Source organism: Maniola jurtina, chromosome 9 (genome assembly GCF_905333055.1).
Source record: "Maniola jurtina chromosome 9, ilManJurt1.1, whole genome shotgun sequence".
Classification (NCBI taxonomy): Eukaryota; Metazoa; Arthropoda; class Insecta; order Lepidoptera; family Nymphalidae; genus Maniola; species Maniola jurtina.
The window spans coordinates 9,231,693-9,251,326 of NC_060037.1; the positions used below are offsets into that span (position 1 = coordinate 9,231,693).

At 38.0% G+C, this 19,634-nt stretch overlaps 1 long non-coding RNA gene across 1 annotated transcript; it reads right to left on the reverse strand.

Moving 5' to 3' along the window:
* Positions 1–5,546: 5,546 nt before the first annotated feature.
* LOC123868230 lies at positions 5,547–18,020 on the reverse strand. Its single transcript, XR_006796619.1, has 3 exons — positions 18,009–18,020; positions 11,140–11,142; positions 5,547–5,895 (listed from the first exon to the last, which is right to left on the reverse strand). It is a non-coding gene; the product is annotated as an uncharacterized LOC123868230 (long non-coding RNA).
* Between the last annotated feature and the right edge of the window lie 1,614 nt (positions 18,021–19,634).

Below are 19,634 nucleotides of genomic sequence, written 5' to 3' on the forward strand. Positions count from 1 at the left end.
TTGTTTGTATATCTTATCTCTATCGTAGTTTCAAACTAATCGAGATGTGAAATCCTATCTGATTTATGGTGTTTGAAGTATAAAAATCGATAGGAACCCTCTATAGTAAAATGCCCTCTATCAATTAAAATTGGAAATGCATCGATAGTTGAGTTTGACATGCTTTTAAGCCGTCTGCCCGTGTCGTTTGCAAGACCTACCTATTTACTATTGATTATTAAGTAATTTGTTTTATTTGCAATCTTTGCTTACAATAAATTTACGTTGACCTGTCTCCGTTCATCCTTCAGCAGAAATATGCCGTATGCTTGGTCGGTCAACTTAACTATTTAAGTTATAGAAAGTGCATAAACTAAAATATACTTAGTAAGTAGGTACAGTATAGGACATAGGTAGTACCTCTATACCTAGTAAAATCAGCGGTAATGTTAATAATGATAGCTGTTCATCTGAGACCGATTTTTTCGCCAACGGCCGCTTTTGAATGTTAAGTGGAGTTGGATTACACACACTAACGAAAAAAGATTTTTTCTCTCTGACATTAATCGAGTCTGCAAGAATCGACCATAATCAACTTTGTAGTAACCATTGTATTGAATCGTCTGCGATGAGTAAGCGGTATATATAGCATGTAAATAAATATAACTTACATAATACAAATTTGGCAATTTGTATTATGTACGTATAATGATGAAATCCGCAAACATCACTTACGGAGAGAAAAAAGCTGTAAACAATACCTACTAGTGGTTGCACGGACTAAAAGCTTTTTGCAACAATATCTATTATAAAACTCGATACCTATGGTTTTTTTCGTCAAAAATATAATAACTCCCCGAAATATAAAATGTCACGGACGTTACGCGCCGCCGTTTAGGGTTGCCCCCTGTTTTTTCAATTTAAACCGTTTGACAAGGCGAGCGTCGATCGCAGTGGCCTTTCCGATCGCGTACAATACAAAGATTTCAATAAGATTGGTTACACTACACTAAGCAGCGCAATCAATCAAAATTGCATCGCTCAATCGGGTCAGCCCTACCCAGGGCCCACGCGAGCACACGCGGGGCTGCGGGAAGCAAGCCATTGTTTATTATATTTTATTGCGAATTATAGAATTCCCAGTTTTTAATAACGAAATCCGAGCATCGAAAGTAAGTTTTCCTAAGTACCTACGAGATTTTTTTATACAGATACAAGTTAGCCCTTGACTGCTATCTCACCTGCTGGTAAGTGACGATGCAGTCAAAGATGGAAGCGGGCTAACCTGGAAGGGTTATCATATGGCAGTTTTTAACCCATACCCCTTTGGTTTCTACACTGGTACACTCAAAATTCTATAAAAAAATAGCTATATTGAAGTGAATTATGCGCAAAATGACTTTAACGTGAAGAAAAACATTAGTGAGCAAACCTGCATGCCTGAGAGTTCTCGAAATTCATAATGTTATCAGAGGCGTTTCAAGTCTATCGACCCGCACTTGGCCAGCGTGGTTAGACTATGGCCAAAACGTTCTATTCTGAGAGGAGACACGTGTTCAGTAGTGAGCCGGCGCGCGGCGATGGGTTGATTATTATAATGATGCTCAAAATGCATTTTTAGACGTCAGTTAGAAAACCTACTCTTAACGTTACATCAATAAAATCTTTTTATACATTTTGTACCTTGTTTTGTACAGTATTTTACTTCTTCTCTTGTTTTGTGGCTTTCCTTAGGGCAAAACCAGCAAAATACACTTCGCCAATCTCCAGCATCTTCTAGGATTTTCAAATAGTTTTATACAGTAGGTATCTACTAACTATACATTTTATCCTTTGGAAGTGTGAAACAATTGCTAGTTTATTGCAGCAATTAACGAAGTATCTCAGGTTAAACGGACCATGAAATGTTAACAAAAAGACGAATCGCTTACACGATGAACGTATGAATGTTATAATAGGTGCGCTTTGTAATAACACAGTAGGTAATTACACAGTCTAATTGGTATTTCTTTAACAATTTAACGTCAGTATACATTACTATAATGATAATCAATTTCTTTATTGCAAGATAAAGTGTATGCACGTAGGTATCGCATATTTCTAGATACAAAGAAAACCGATCTTAGATATTATTTTGTACTAGAATATACACGCTTCACAAGCCAAAACAAAACAAAAGTATTATGAAACGAGTAAATAGTAAAATTGATTTGATGTTTAATTTAATTTGATTACTTCCAATATAAAATCAATTGATATAATTAGTTCCACTAGGTACGGAATAATATAAATATATTTTAATAACTTGTATTGTGTGGCCTTCTAACAAGTGGCACTAATTTGCTCTTGAGTGAAACGCAAATGCCTATTTAAATAAACTTTTTGTTTTTTAAATAAACCACATGACGTATTTGCGACACAGAATTCTGAGAAAGGTAATAGAATAGATAGTAGATATAGCATTCTTTCTATATATACTGTCTTTGGACAGTTGTCTTACGCTGGACCGATGACCTGAAGAAGGTGGCGGGGAGCGGGTGGATGAGGAAGGCGGAGGACCGTGTTTGGTGGCGCGCTCTTGGAAAGGCCTATGTCCAGCAGTGGACGCTTACAGGCTGATGGATGGATGGATGGATACTGTCTTTATTCCTCTCCCCTATAATATAATAATTCTAAAGGATACCTACCTATTTCTCTTTTTAGGTGCAGGATTAGGTATACCTTGGCATCAATAGGTAAAATATCATTGCTAGGTTAACAGCATACTTACCTAATTATCCAATCTTTAACATAAAACTTTTATTACCAACTAAAAAACCTATACAAACCTATCAAAAAGAAATATTGCATGAACGTAAAATTATAACCTCCAAAAAAATACTCGTACAGTAGCTTTATTAATACTAATGTAATTGGTACTATAATTTCGTTCCGTAGAAACAACAAATTAGTACATTATGAATGCATGGGGCCCGCCCTCCGCGTGTTCCGAGCATTTCTTCATTTGTCTTTTTATGCCCCACGGTTTTCATTGTTCTTGCTTTTTTTAAATTTTACCAACTTTACCGTAATTATAGTTTACGGTATAACCCTATTTGACAAGTGGTGGTTAATATTTTACTTAAGAGGGCTCTCTCCGTCACTCGTTTCATACAATCGTAGTTCCAATTTCATTTGAATATTAAGCAACCAAAGTCCATGAAATTTAGCAGACATATTCTAGAACCTTGTATAATAAATCTTAGTAATACCTAATACTAAAGATAGAGCTTCATAAAACCTTCAGTTGCAGCAACAACATCTTTAATATTGCAACAAAAATTCATCAAGTTATAAGAACATTGAATAAAAAATTAAAACCCTCCGTATTTCATTCACTCCACGAAAACAATCATAGCAATAACAGCTAAGCGCTTTAATGCCTTAATTACCACAACTGACCTACCTCAACTTTCCCATGTTTCCCCCTTAATTGCAAACCCTAACGAAGCCTCGGTTAACCCTACAAACTAGGGTTGCCTACTTCGGTAAAACAATTTTAAATGTTTCTGAACATTTTATTCTATCCATCGTCTATTTATGCGTCCACGCATCTTTTGTAGAGCGCGCTACATACACAGTCCTCCACTTTCAACCATCTTTTGAAGGTCGTTGGTGCAGCGGACTAGAGGTACCTAATCAGTCGTCTCAAACTGTGATTAACGTTACGGGGTCTCCATTCCACCAACGCGCCTGCGGCCTGCCCCGACGGTCATCAAGGCTTTTGAAATATTTTGGTTAACAATAGAATTAGTGTTGGACCCCCAAATATTAAAGGTTAAATAATTTACACAAAAAGTACTTTCCCCTCTCTAAGCAGGTACCTACACTACATCGCATCGGACTTTTACTGTAGGTACCGTATAAAGATGAGTTGCTCCTCTAATTAAAAATAACCACCCGATTAACACTGAAAAAAAGTTAAGCTGACGAAGGTTTTGTTTCCTGTACAGTTGGCAGCCCTAGTGAAAATTCCGACATGCAAATTAACCCTTTCTCCGCCTGTTTACAAAGCTTTATTGAATTAAAGCGCACCGCAACCTCGACTTAATAAAGGGTTGAAGGGATGATATCTTGTTTGTAAGGAGATTCCGACTTTTAATTAATGACTTAACCCTTCTGCTCTGTCATTAGCTAAACTTTGATGATAGATGGCGTCGGAGTAGCAGGCCAGGGTGTTAATGGGTTAATCGCTGGTAATTAAGTCAAACAGGGGTTCGAACGATTACTAAAGCTTGGTTTAAACGTTGAAAAAATGAAAGAAGCAATTTTATAAAAAAATCTTCTCGAGAAGTCAGTTCAGCCAGTCTGCTTCCGGGAGGGATGCGTAAAAGCATTTCCCAGCGATAAAAAAAAAGGTTTGATGAAAAACTAACACCCGACCACTCTTTTTAAAAATACCTTCACGGACAAAAGGTTCATATACTTACATAATATTATTAAGTGCATTGAATGTATCATATCATAATACCTATAGCATGTGATACTTGTATTAGGTACTATATTAATTTCACGTACGTCAACCTTTATGGTATAGAGTAGACCACCATCCGGAAAATAGATTCTACTGTATCAAATAATTAAGATTAACATTAGATACATGTCTATATTAATAAATTTTGTAAAAAAGATTCCGATGAATTGAGAACCTCCTCCTTTTTGAAGTCGGTTAAAAATATTATTGATAGTTAATAAAGAATTTATAGAATCTATACTAATAAATAAAATTGGAGTGTCTGTCTGTAATTTCGAAATAACTACCTCATATTAAGCTCATATGGTTATTTGAACGATACCAACACTGAATCACACGTTTTTAAAATTTTTGTGTCTGTCTGTCTGTCTGTCTGTCTGTTTGAAAAGGCTAATCTTCGGAACGGCTGGACCGATTTTGACGGGGTTTTCACAGACAAGTAGAGGATTGATCAGGGAGTAACATAGGCTACTTTTTTAACCGACTTTCAAAAAGGGAGTTGTGTTTTTCTTCCTATGTACACCGAAATCTCCGAGATTTCTGAACCGATTTGCGTAATTTTTTTTTTAATCGATAGAGGAACTTTGTGACAACTTTCCCACGGGATTTCAGACCCTAAATCCACGCGGGCGAAGCTGCGGGCATCAGCTAGTAAATAATAAAACATAAATTCCATTTGCCCGTAGTAGGGTAAAAGATCGCTGTTTGTTCAAGGCGTGGGTCATAAAAAGGTCGTTTTTCTAACGTCTAGACACACTCCCAGAGCGGAAGGAAAGCGAAAGCGTGGCCTTTCTATACATGCCTACTTTTTACACACTTTTGGCAGACTTCATTTCAGGACACCCGTAAAATGTAGTACGAAGTGAAACCTACTTACTGGTAAAATCCAAGCAGGTATCACACGTGTAGAGAACATGTGGCTATTTTGTAGTGCCGTAATTACTTACCTATCTTAGACTGAGGCCACACGATGCGTTTTCAGTGCGTTGCGGCGCCGCACCGCTGAGGATTTGAGTATCGGGTGCCATAAGGGCACTGCGTTGCCGCTCCTGCAAAAAGTAGGGCGAGGCCACAACACTGCGATGCGACATCGCATCGCAAAAACGATGCCGCATCGCAGTGCAATGCAAAAATTTCATCGCTTACGACATCGTACGAAAAAACTCAGACCATCAATTTCTAGTAATCCATGGACCGCACTACATTGATCCTACTTATACTTTATATTCTATTTCTAAACACAGCACAGAATAGCACACAGAAAGGTGTGGACACCGACTGAAAGGGAACACATCGTCACATCGCCAGTTTGTACGGTGCGGCGACGCATCGGGCACAGTGCATTGTGCGACGTTGTAGATTTTTACGACCCGAGACGTCGCATCGCAGTGTTGTGGTCTCAGCTTAATTTTGACAACCTCAATTTGAACTCTGAATTAGCCACGATAATAAGTTCAGTGCCCGGCAGGAAATATTGTACATCGAACTTTAGAATGAGATTTCGGCTTCGTAGAGCGTTGTCTTTGTCATTCATGTCTATGTGACGTTTCGTAGGTCTCAACGATAGAGACAACGCTCTAAGAAATCGTTGTCTCTTCCTAAAGTTCGATGTACAATATTTCTTGCCGGGCACTGTATATATTATTTAACAAGTGTAAATTAAAATTATAAATCACCCCTGATAGGTTAAGGTTGCATTGTAGTCGGGATCGGGTCCATAAGACAAGTGCAAGTAGGTACCTACTAGTTTAGTCGAGGATTAATAACAAGTGTAAATTAAAAATTTATAACACCCCCGACAAGTGAAGGTTACAGTAACTAGAAAAAAGCTGATAACTTTCAAATGGCTGAACCGATTTTCTCGGATTGCTAAGAACAAACTCGATCAAGCCACCTTTCCAACAAAAGAAAAACTAAATTAAAATCGGTTCAGTATTTTCTGAACTACGATGCCACAGACAGATACACAGATACACACGTCAAGCTTATAACATCCCTCTTTTTGGGTCGGGGGTTAAAAAGGCGGTAATGGTATTTTAGAAAATAACATAGACCAACTGTCCTTTGCATCTACTACCGAAAAAAAAATTAATTTGTGTAATTTGACTTACAAATAAATGCACACAAACGTTAACATTCCTAAAATATTCAAAGCCCAAAAAAAAACAGACCACGAAAACAACATCAAAAGCCAAATCCCGTAATATCAACTCCCAACCCCCAAAGAAACAATATCTAAAGGAAAACAAACAGACCGTCCCCGTAGGCGTTTGGGCGGAAAACCTCTAAAATTTTAAACTCAAGGAAAATCAGAGGCGAGCCAAATTAGAGTCCGCCCCAACTCCGTTAATTGCTTAATCGCCTACTACGGGCTTAATTGCCCACTGACCGACCGCTTAAACGCGACAATCCCGACAATTCCCGACAATTTCCGACAACTTCCGACAAGTTTAAGCGTTGGTAATTACAAGGCGAAATGTTTAATTACGCTCCGTCGCTTGGACAACCAAGGAATTAATTAGGAGTCTAAAGTCGAGACGGGGAAGCGAGGGTTGAATGGAAAAGTGGGATAACTTTTCATTTACAAGTTTCTCTTTGAATTCCGAATGGACTAGGTCCTTTTCCAGTTTGCGAATTTTTTTTGTGGTTTCTATAAAATTATGTCGAGATGGAGTTGAAAACTTGTACCTACTTTATAGGTGGAACTTTTATTTCCTACTTTTATATCGACTGTGAACTGGCAACCATTACCTATACCTACTATCTCAATTTTGATAACTTTATGGGAAGAGGGAAATAGTTGTTTCCTTCAGCCAAATAGAAGGTAAATACTGATTGAAACGCCTACGTGCCTCGCTTGTGTGCATGCTTTTTAAAAAAATTTGTTCCAAACTAGACAACTGTCGTGAACTATGCTGCGGAGTACCAAATAACAAGCATAAAGTTAAATCATCAATGTGATAGGAAATGTTGCCAGTTCACACTCCTTATGTTTTTTATTTCCATTCAGCAAAAACAGCAATTAAAAGGTCACAGTTACCTATAGATATTTATAAAGTTCGATCATAACGCAAGGTAGACAAAAATCTCAGCAAAATATGAAACAAAATTAAAAGAAAAACGGAAGCTAACAAGTCTCGATTACAAATTACACAGACCGGTGTCAGTCCGGCGCGAAGAGCCGATATAAGAAGATGAGAAAAATCTAATTACAACAAGACTTTCCGTAGCTGCTCTTTAATTGAGAACTTTTAACGCCCCACCCCTGACTTCAGTTTGCATTCCCCCTGCCCGAGCGCCGGCGTCGATTACATTTTTTTAACATTTTTAATTCCGTTCGAGGTTTTAATTTTCTTTGCGCTCGCCTTTCTTTTATGTGGCACGTTTTTTCCTTCCGTTCTCCGGGAGATATTTCTCACCACCATTATACGGATCGTAATGAGATTTTCTTTCATTATGTTTAATCTCCCGATTAATTCAAATGTTAATCTCTTTTCACCTCGCTTTTTTACTGCTGAAATAGTACTGTGGAGCGAATCCCATTCGTTCACGGATTTTTGTGTGGCGTTTAAAAATAATTAAGAAACGTGACCATCGGAGTAGGTACTCTGCGCCCTTCGGAGGAAGGCAACAGGGGAGTCGATGAGATCGTTCGACCGATTAGATCGGCAATAATTTGATTCGCAACAAATTCAAAACTGGACTGCCCCTAGATAGGTGCGTCGAGACGTGTTCGGAACGCCAATGGTCAGCCTATAGGAGTCGCCAAATTGAAAACACCTCCAGCGAGGCTGTAAACACGTCACGTGATTTAGGTTTTAATCAAGAAGGGACACGCCGCCCCGCCGTAATTGTGACAAATCCTCTGTTTGTCCGAAAGAACTTTTAACTCGGCAGCGGGACGAGGCCGTAACGGCTTTTCGCACGTGCCCCGTTGAGGGAGACGGTTTTTTGTCGACACATGTGCTCCCTTCCTCTCCAGCCCCGACTCGAACCTTGATTAATTTTTAATATTTCTTCGTCCGTTCACGTACACACAATTTTCACTTTCCCTCTTAGATTGTCCTGTTTTCTTAGTATCGAAGATTTCTCTTCCCGTTTGTTGTTCTCGTTGACTCCTAATTTGGATCTGCAGTCATACTATTCGCTATGTAAAGTTTTTGTCTGATTAGTACTAATGTAAGGCAATTGTTAGCAAAACGTTCATGTCGCCCGCGCTACACCTACGAACTCATTAGTGAATTAGCAAGACTCGCAATTGTGTCGGTAATAAACTCAAAGAAGGCAAAACTTCGCAGATGCTCCACACTTGGCTTTGATGTCTTTGAGAAAAATTTTGCCAAACAACGTACCTACTTTCATTGACGAAATTCACTTTTTCAACTCAATATATTTTGTAGGTCTAGTTTCATGAACATCTATTTGTTTGGAGGGCATAAATACACGCAATTTAGTGAGCTTATAACCATGTTGGAGAAGTGTCGCTTCTGCGTGAATGTTAGTATTTGTTTCGTAACAGTAATCTGTCGCAATTATCGCGTGGCGCATATCCCGATTAGACGGCGCGACGGCAATTAGGTCGGCGGACATACGCGTTAACCTGCAATGAGGATACGCCTAAACACTACTCGTTGTGACAAAACTCTTGCATTAATAACCTCAAGGTTCGAGGAAAATCTGACCACCGCTAAACTTAGCTCCCCTGTTTATAAATCACATCCTCCGTCATTGTGAGTTCACCTCAGAAACCCACCCTCGGAATTCAAAGAGTGCGCCGGCCGGGGCAATGTCCAAATTATAAATTCGCATTAGAACGGACGCGCACGGTTCGTTTACCATTTCATTTTGGTTCAATATCGCCACTCTACTTTGTTCCACACACACCCCGTCCTCCCCCCTCCCGCCCGCGCCTTAAGACGCCGGGAAATATCTGCGTTTTAAGCTATATTTCTTTCATCCCTCATTTTTGCAGTTCGTAGCAATCTGAAATCCAACACGTCCCCCGCAGGGGTCCCCCTCCTCCGGGTGGCACCCCCTCCGTATTCTTGTACCGGGATAAAAAGCGATATCTATTTATAAAATGTACGCAAGCGTGTACGTAGCGCGTATGAACGTGGATTAGCGTATGTGTGAGCGCGGTTGTGTGCGGCTCCGCTCATTTGCAAACCGTCTCCTGAGATAACGTCCTCTAGCCGGTTATCCCGCTCCTATTGCCTCCTCTCTTACATGATTGCTACGTATGTAAAAAGTTTTGGTTATATCACTCTGATGGATATTAGATTTCGACGAAAATTTTTCCAGGAACAAGATTATATTTGAAAGTACAGTACAGTTAGTAAATACCTACTTGTAAGAATATAATATTATGAAATACAATTCTTTCGGAAGGCGTACCGTTTCATAATCATAACTTTAAAAAAACTGTTAAAAATTAATATCGAGTAGCGTAACGAGATGTGAACAGTTTTAAATAACTAAGTAGAGGGAGGCTGGGGCAGCGGGGCCCGGCCGGTGCGCTGAGCGGCGTCGCTGGCCGCGCTCACGTATGAACGTAATTATAAAATTGAAGCCAACTCGAGACCCACTCCAAGAAGCTCTCCCTCGCTCCCGTGGCGTCGTGCATTTTTTCGTACATATTAAACTCCCCGCTCCCCGCCCGCACCGTTTCGCCCGCGACTCCTCTTTTTAATCGATTTTCCCGACACAAGGGGTGAGTGCTCTGGGGTGAATGTAATTTTTTATGCGTTTTTTTCCATCGGAGGAAACCGTCGCCGGAGGTGCCATTACGCCACGGCTTGTTGAGAATATTTTAATTATAAGGCATTAGCGCGTTTTATGATACCACTCCCGCCTGAGTTTATAAATGATCGAGAGCTAAAGTAATTAAATATTTGAATGCGGTGAGATTTCCGCGGGGAGTCGGAAGGAAGCTGAGATAATGGAGGTTCGAGCCACTCGCGCGGTGCCGTGATGGATATAAAATTCGATCAAATTATTGCTTAATGGTCGCTCAAATTACTATGGGGAATGGACTCGTTCGTGTATTGCTTTTGTGATAGCTCTTAATATAACCGTGATTGTAAGTGCTTACTTGCAAATCAAATGCTGTAATTACTTCAGTAATATATCAAACTAAGCAAGTACGATGTTGCACTCTTAGAGTCAAAACAGTGCTATTCCTTAAAACTCAAGAAGAACAAGACAAAAAAATAAAAATTTGAAAAACCCACGACATACTGCAATTCCTAGTACCTACCGTTTAACCTTAAAATTATATTTAAGAACCTGCTATAAGGTGACACCTGTGTAATGTAAAAAAAACTGTTTCATAACATACCCAGTAGTTTTTCAGGAAAATCCATACTAATATTATAAATGCGAAAGTGTGTCTATCTGTCTGTCTGTCTGTCTGCTACATTTTCACGGCCCAACCACTAAACCGATTTTAATGAAATTTGGTACAGAAATGGGACACATCCCGGGGAAGGACATAGGCTACTTTTTATCCCGGAAAATCAAAGAGTTCCTATGGGATTTTAAAAAACCGAAATCCACGCGGTTGAAGCCGCGGGCATCCTTTAGTTATAAATAAAACTCACAAACACAAATAAATGCACATACTTTCATTCAAAACGCAAACCCGTAACCATCTCCGTCCTATGGTGGTTAATAACGAAAGTATATCTACCTATAGGTACAATATGAGAGCGAGGAAGTTCCTAATCAATTTTCCTCAAGCTGATTGGGAGATATCTCTATCAAAATCTTTGCTAAGGCACGCTGACTGAAAAACTAATCGTTTACTTGAGTCGCTCGCGTTGATTGATTACTGCCGATGCTCACAGGTCATCCCTATATTGATGGCAACTAACATTGTAACGAACCGTTTGGAAAGGAAAACTGTGACGTCTCTTGGAGATTCAGGAACAGACATTCACAAGTTCTAGGAACTTCGCCATATTAGAAGAATAATATCTTGTTCTCGTTAGTTTCTATTGCCTTACTCAAAGGTTAGAAAATGAAAAGTATTTATTTCCTGTACGCCACCGACGCATATAACAATAGGCTCACCTAAATCAAATCTAAGTTTAAACTCTATCAACCCAACCTGCACTCACAAGACTTCCTTCTTGTTAAACTAATTATAGTGAACCAAAGTGTAATATTAAACAGGCTTTTAGGTAATTTTGCGACTGGACTTACTATGTATTACTTAGTTGTACGTGAGTACTCCACGTATACCTTCTGCCTACCAAAACCACAGACAAAGAAATCTATAAAATAAAACGTTTTTTAATGCTTATATATTTTCCTACCAGTGATGTTATAACCACTTCACAGTCTTAAGCAGCAAGTGGAATCAGGGTATTAGAAGCACTAACGCAGCTCCGCATACTAATTCCACGAGTGGAATAGATAAACGACCGACGTCAAGGTATTAGATATTATGTCAGGGCCTTTACATTTTTGCATTCCTACGTAAAAGTGTAAAATTAGTTGAAGCGCGTTTGAACATCGAGGAAACCCTAGGTGTCAGTTGTTCAGCCGCTCGCTTCCCACTACCCGTGTAAATATTCCAATCCGCTTATTGCTAATAACATTAACAGTGTGCCTACACATTACTGATACTCGCGTGACGTGAATTCCACTAAGAAGTTTCTATACAGCGATAGAGCAAGATTGTTGCAGTTTTTTTTTATTCATTATAGGCAAGCGCTTGACCGCAATCACACCTGATGGAAAGTGATGATGTGGCCTGAGATGTGGAGCGCTTGCTTTGACTCCGCCTTGAAATCCGACAGCTTGTGACAAGGTGAGCGCGTCACCACTCCCGTCGCGTCGTGGAGATATTGATAAGACTTCAATAAAATCCTTCTTCTTAGACCTTTTATGTTTCTTTTGAAGCTTTGAGTCCCTTTAAAACAATCCTTCTTTACTGCCTTCTTCAATAGATACAACTTGATATTGATGATTTTAATCCTACTAACGCCACTAGTTATAAATGCAACAGTGTGTATATTTATTATTATGCCTTTCAATCTCGTTGCAACGGAGAAAACGGATCGACGTGATATTTAGCAAAAATATAGTTAAAGAGCTGGAGAGTGACATACCTATGTTATTTTTTTCAGGAAAATTAAAGAATTTAATAGGGATTTGTAAAAAACATAAATCCGAAGGGCCGTATGTCCTCATGAATCATTTTTCTAGGTTCATGCATAATCGATTTAATGAATGAACAATTATAAAATTAATACCTACCACCACCTCGATTCGTCAGTAAGGCGCTTCAAAATAATTGCATTAAAATCAATGTTATCTATACATATAATAAATTGTAGAAAAGTGGTGTCTGTACAATGGAAATATATAAAAAAAAGTAGCAGGGGTTGTTATTATATCGATGCCGAACCCGAAATTGTAATTAATTTTTTTTTGTCTGTTTGTCTGTGTGTTTGTGCACGCTAATATCAGAAACGGCTTATTGATTTAGATACGGTTTTCATTAATATATTTTAGTAAGCTTCACTTAACATTTAGTGTTTATTTCATGTCAATCGGTTCATAAATAAAAAAGTTATGTCAATTTAAAGAATCACGGCGAACATTTTTAACGTACATGCTGCCCGAAAAGTCACTATTCCACGCGAACGAAGTCGCGGGCACAGCTAGTAAAAAATACATTTATCTGATGTATCACTAAGCCTTCGATACTAAACAGCTTTCAAAGCCTATTTGAATAAAGCTTACTCGTGCATTACATACAAGTAGGTAGGTACATAAGATAGTTTGTAGACAGATGTGGCGTGACCGCGTGAGTCGGAACTGGTGTAATGGCATTAACTGTTAATGTAGTAACATTAGCATACTATCCTCAAACAGTGTAATTATTTCCGTAATGTAATACAACATTGTTTTAGAATTAACTCTGCGTACGTGTCTACTTTACCCATTGTCATTACAGTTAGTTACATGTATGTAATTTGAGGAAATTCATCATCACATTCAACACATCACCACGTCTCTTCTTAGATTGAGAAGTTCTTATTTCATAGTCCAGACTTCACACACCTTTGAAAACCTGAAGAACTCTCAGGCAATCAGCAGGATGTTTTCCTTTCCGTTGAAGCTAGTTATATTTATTTGTAGTTGTTAATCATTTGTATTGAACCAAAATTTGGACAAATTCGAAAATTGGTACAGTCATTTTTCCACCTATTTAACATTCTAACTTATTCATGCACCAATAACTTAAATCTAAAATATAAGCCTACATACAATAAAAAGACTTGCATAAAGTACAACTTATCTCTACTGGAGAGATTTCCCTCAGCAGCCCTACAATGTGGGAAAATTAAATTTTCTTAGTGCTGAATTAGTACTGAAATTTTTCATATTTAGTATGCTCTACATATAAATAATTAATAATAATTTATCAAACAAATAGTGAAGTGGTCTTAATATAACACACAGCTTGCAAAATAAATATGATGTAGACTACCTTCTTTATGAGGGCTCTCTCCATCACTCGTTTCATACAATCGTAGTTCTAATTTCATTTGAATATTAAGCAACCAAAGTCCATGAAATTTTGCAGACATATTCTTGAAACTAATATCTATGTCTGTGGTTTTCCAGATTTCTGTGAAAATAATCGGTTTCAAAGTTACGCGGTCTTAAAAATTTTCATACAAATCTTTGAGCCCCTGTAATTTTAAAACTACATATTTTTAGAAAAATCTAAAACACCACAGACACAGATATTAGGTTCTAGAATATGTCTGCAAAATTTCATGGACTTTGGTTGCTTAATATTCAAATGAAATTGGAACTACGATTGTATGAAACGAGTGACGGAGAGAGCCCTGTTAAAGATACGGGATCCAACTTTCAAAGATTAGCTTATTTGTAAGCAATTACACGATAAGAATAGAAACAGATTCAGAACCTATTAGATGTTTCAAATTAGACTTGAATTTATCGAATCCGAACAAATCCTTTTCTGGCTCCTTCAATCTAATTGCTGGGACTTGCGCCGACACTGATGAGACAGTGGGCTTCCACGTATTTTAACCCCGATATCCTACGAGCAATATATCGTTGTTGTAAATTAACCTTTAAACCTGAATCAGTAAGAGCTATTTATTTTTAGATAACACGTGAAACTACGCTTTACCTACTATGAAATTGATTTGATGATAGAGACAGTTCTAATTTTACTTAACAAGTGTTTATTTAGGACAAGATAAAGTTGAAAACTAAAACCCGACTTGCATGATCAACCCATTTCCGCCCCACTACTGAGTACGGGTCTCCTCTCAGAATGAGAAGGGTTTAGGCCATAGTCTGCCACGCTGGCCCGGTGCGGATTGGCAGACTTCACACACCTTTGAGAACATGGAGAACTCTCAGGCATGCAGGTTTCCTCACGATGTTTTCCTTCACCGTTAAAGTAAGTGATATTTAATTGCTTAAAACGCACATAACTGAAAAGTTAGTGGTGCGTGCCCGGGATCGAACCCCCGACCTCCGATTAGGAGGCGGACGTTCTAACCACTAGGCTATCACAGCTTAAACCCGACTGCGATCGTCTTATTAAGAGGATCATTGTCAACGATCCCCCGTCGATTTCCTACGTATGATATTATTGTTCTCATCTCTATCTGCCCTGGTTCGTGTATTCTCGGTTCCTAGATCGGTGCATTTGTGATAACCAATTCTAATTGCTGTGATTGGCTGAATTTACCATGTTCTTGCTGCGACAGTGAGTTTGAGCCACTAGCGGAACAATGTTAGCCGGTCAGAAATGATTGCAATTAGTCAACCTGTATGACGTCCGTGTTCTGTTTTTGATTACAAAAAAGAAAAAATTGTTGTTGCAATCATCAATTTTAGCAAATAGTGAAAGAGAGTCGACCAATCAGAGGTCACAACTACCGTCACACTTTCTGTGAAACTATGGCAGTAGGCTTACCGAGTAATGAAAACAATTTTTCATTCTGTAATGTCATGTGGCAAGTAGGGTTGCCACCTGCCTCTTTTTGATTTACAGGCTACCACCATCAAAAATACGGGGTTTAGATTTGAAGAAATTTAAAAATTTGAAGTATTTGAAGAAATAGGCGGTGGTTCTCTCTGAAATGCATGGAAAGCCTATTTAGATATTTCAGTTTATTTGTAAGTTTTGTATTTTTTCTCTGTATGTTGCCGTGTCTTGATTGGTGAACTGTGTTTGCAATGTGATTTTAAATAAAAGATTTATTTAAAAATAAATTTTAAATAGCTTTTAAAAACTCTAGTTTTGTAAAGCAAAATGTTATACATTTCATGCATACAATCTTTGCATTTTAACTTAAATTTACATTTAACTTGTAATTCCACCTTCACAGTATCAATACTATGGCCGTAGCCAGGAATCGATTTCGGGAGAGGTTTTATCAGGGCCGGAACTGAATCCTGTCATGAGGAAAATAACATTCGCTCAACTTTATGGGCTAATTACCTGGTTAGTGGAATTTCGCCTTTCAATTTGACAGTGAGATAAAATACAACAATAAAAAAGCGCGAGCGCAGTGAGCGTAAGTGTTTTTGGTTCAATTACAGAAAGAATTAAAGTGAAAGGGAAACGAGTTTAGCCATAGCAAGATTTTATTTTTAAAGCTCCCTATCCATACTAATATTACAAATACGACAGTATATCTATTTGCCTATCTATTTGTTACCCTTTCACGGCCCATCTTCTTTACCAAAATTTTGGTACTTACTATTCAGAGGTAACTTGCATCCCAGACATAAACTTTTTAGCCCGGAAAATCCCCCACGGAATTTTTAAAACTCTAAATTCATGCAAACGAAATTGCGGGGCTTACACCAAGTAATACAAATTCAAAGCGCGAGTGAAGTGAGCGCGAAATGTTTGATATATTTCCAAAAAAAAATTGGTAAGCAAATGCAAGAAATAGTGTAAGTATTATTTTAGGCTTAGGTTTTTGACGGCTTCCCAGGCGCAGTCGCCATTTCTAAATTTCTGGTCTGGTGGGAGGCTTCGGTCATGGCTAGTTATATGGTTAGTATGGCCCTAACGGCCAAGAAATTAGACTGCATCATCACTTACCACTAGAAAAGATTAAAGTCACGGGCTAACTTGTATAAAAAAAGGCTAACATCCTCAAACCAAGCCCCGCCGCCTTGGCTACGACCATGATCAATATCGAGTGGGTTTCGGCTACGCATTGCCGCAAAAGGAAAATATTCTTTCTACTGGACATAACGTCAGTGTTCGGTTTCGCCAGCCAAGTGCGAGTCAGACTCACGCACCGAGGGTTCCGATTCGGGTATTTTTTTCGACATTTTACACAAGAAATCAAAAACTGTTATGCATTAAAAAAAATATGCATAAAAATAAATAAAAATCTGTTTTAGAATGAACAGGTAAAGCCCTTTCATATGATAACCCACTTGATATATGTAGTTATCTTACTTTGAAAATTGAAAATACTAATATTTGTTCATGAACACATGACAGACGGATAGAAGGACAGATGGACAGACGGACAGACGGAAAGACAGACAGACTGATAGACAACGAAGTGATCCTATAAGAGTTCTTTTTGCTTTTGAGTTACGGAACCCTAAAAATATTTAGTTTTATTTGCCCCGTATTTTATTTTCATAATTACCGGTTTCTCTATCCTGACATACGGGGTAACCAGTAAAATACGGGGCCTCTGGCAACCCTATTCGGAAAACACTGTCACATTCAAGTTAATGTCAAATATTTTGTTTTCAATTACAGAAAGCTGCATCAATCATTATTACAATATTTTCTTTGTTGTGATTGGCTGAATTTTTGAGTTTCAGCCAATAAACAGACTGTTTGCCAATTAAACGTCATAACAATATAAATGCCAGAAAGTTTAACCAAATAAAACAAACTTAATGAGAACCTAGTGAGAATGCAAACGGCACACAATTTATAATACATATTATGTTAGTCGTATATAATAGATATTATAGTAGTCGTTCACTTTGGTAATAGTCAGATTGTCATCAGTAAAATTGATATTGGTCGATGTATCGTAAATTATTGTTTCGGTGACAAATATTTTTATTATCTATTTATCTTTGAACAGAATGGAATAGAATGAAATGGAATGGAATACAATGATAAATTTTTATTCCTGTAAACTTTTAGGTAAACTTCAAAGTGTTTTTGGATGGTCAGAAAAATTTACCACTGGTTCGGAATGCCGTTCCTACGTTTTCTAGGGTTTCGTACCTCAAAATGAAAAACGGAACTCTTATAGGATCACTTTGTTGTCTATCTCTCTGTCTGTCGCGTGTGTCAAGAAAACCTCTAGGGTACTTCCCGTTGACTCAAAACCATGAAATTTGGCAGGTAACCTAACTGCGTAATTTTGGGTAGTTTTTTTAATCGATAAAGAAAGTTTGCGACATTGTTCAATAAAAAATTTGGATTCCAACTCCTCAATCCTGATGTTGCAGGGGACCTGACTACTAAAGCTAATGGGATTTAAAAAGTGTCGATTATTAATTGATATTGAAGGTATCTATACCAAGTAAACACTTTGTCGTTGACCTCAACCCTGATGCTGTAAGAAATTGCATTCCTAAATCCTGGTGATCCCTCGGGATTTGAAAAGGATAATCCGTTTAAATATTCTTACGTGATACAGAAACAAGTTGCATCCCGGGGACGGGCTATTACGGAGAGGCAACTTTTGTTCTGGGAAATGAAAGGATCGGGATTTTTAAAAACCTGAATCCACGCGAGCGAAGCTGCGGGCATTAGCTAGTTGTAAATATATTTAGAAGCTACTATAAGATAATAGATAAGGTACTTATTTCCTTATATTTTTATTGTATGGCAGCGCGCGGTTTTAAATTATAAATTGCACGTCCTGTCCTTTTCTGTAATACATTTTTTTCTCAATATCTACCGCTTTATCTCATAGCAAGAGTCCGTAAGACATAATACAGTGAAAATAGGCAAAATATACAATTTTTGCAGTTTCCACGTCAGTACCTGTCGAATTTTTCTAACAGTGTAAGCAGCAGAGCTGAGTTTACCATCAAGTGTTGATATGTGGGTGTTCCATAGAAGCTTTGCATCTAACATTATACCGAGAAACACGGGGTTCTCCTTTATTTTCAACATATGATTATTTATCAATGAATTTATGTCATTTAAGGTCCTGGTATTGGGCAGTGTGAATTCAACACACTTAGATTTCTTTGCATTTGGAAGTAAATTGTTAGCAATAAATCAGAGAGTGACCTGTGATATGGCATTACATATAGTATACATTGTCAAAAATTATAATATTAAAGCTGTGCGTATTGCGTGAGGAATAGGTTGCAAGAGAGTTGCAACTTGCAGGGTTTGATGCATACGCTATTGCCAGCAAACATGAGACATATTTTTATCTACAGGCAACGTCTGAGTAGGTAACGCATACGTCTAACGCAAGTTGAAATGTATTTAGTTAGACCTATCGACAAGTTTGGAGTCGGGTGCAGTCTAAATGTGGCCCGTGTGTTTAGACTGTCCGTTTCTGTCAGTTTCACGTGTCGTCCCCCGCACTTCACCACCCCGCTTGCACAAATCGAGACAGCACGAAATTTTCAAGATTTCTGGGTGTAATTTCTGGTTTTCGTAGTTCCCACATAATTATAACAATATAAAATATATAACGATAATTTTTTTACTACATAATATTCATTAAATTTTCTAGGTCTGTGGTTTTTCCAAATTTCATTAAATTGCTTCGTTGTCTAGAAAAACGAGCACAAAGTTGGGCCTTTTTTTAAAGAAAAATACAAATCTTTGAGCCCCTGTAATTTTAAAACTACATATTTTTAGAAAAATCTAAAACACCACAGACACAGATATTAGTTTCTAGACTATGTCTGCAAAATTTCATGGACTTTGGTTGCTTAATATTCAAATGAAATGGGAACTACGATTGTATGGAGTAAGTGACGGAGAGAGCTCTGTTAAACGCTGAAATATTGTAGTAAAATTGTTTTTCTGTCGCTTTGTTTATTTTAATGTTGTAGTAGGTACATTTATATTTATGAACTCAGAATTTTCTCTTCTTTCATTTCACACCCCACTCGA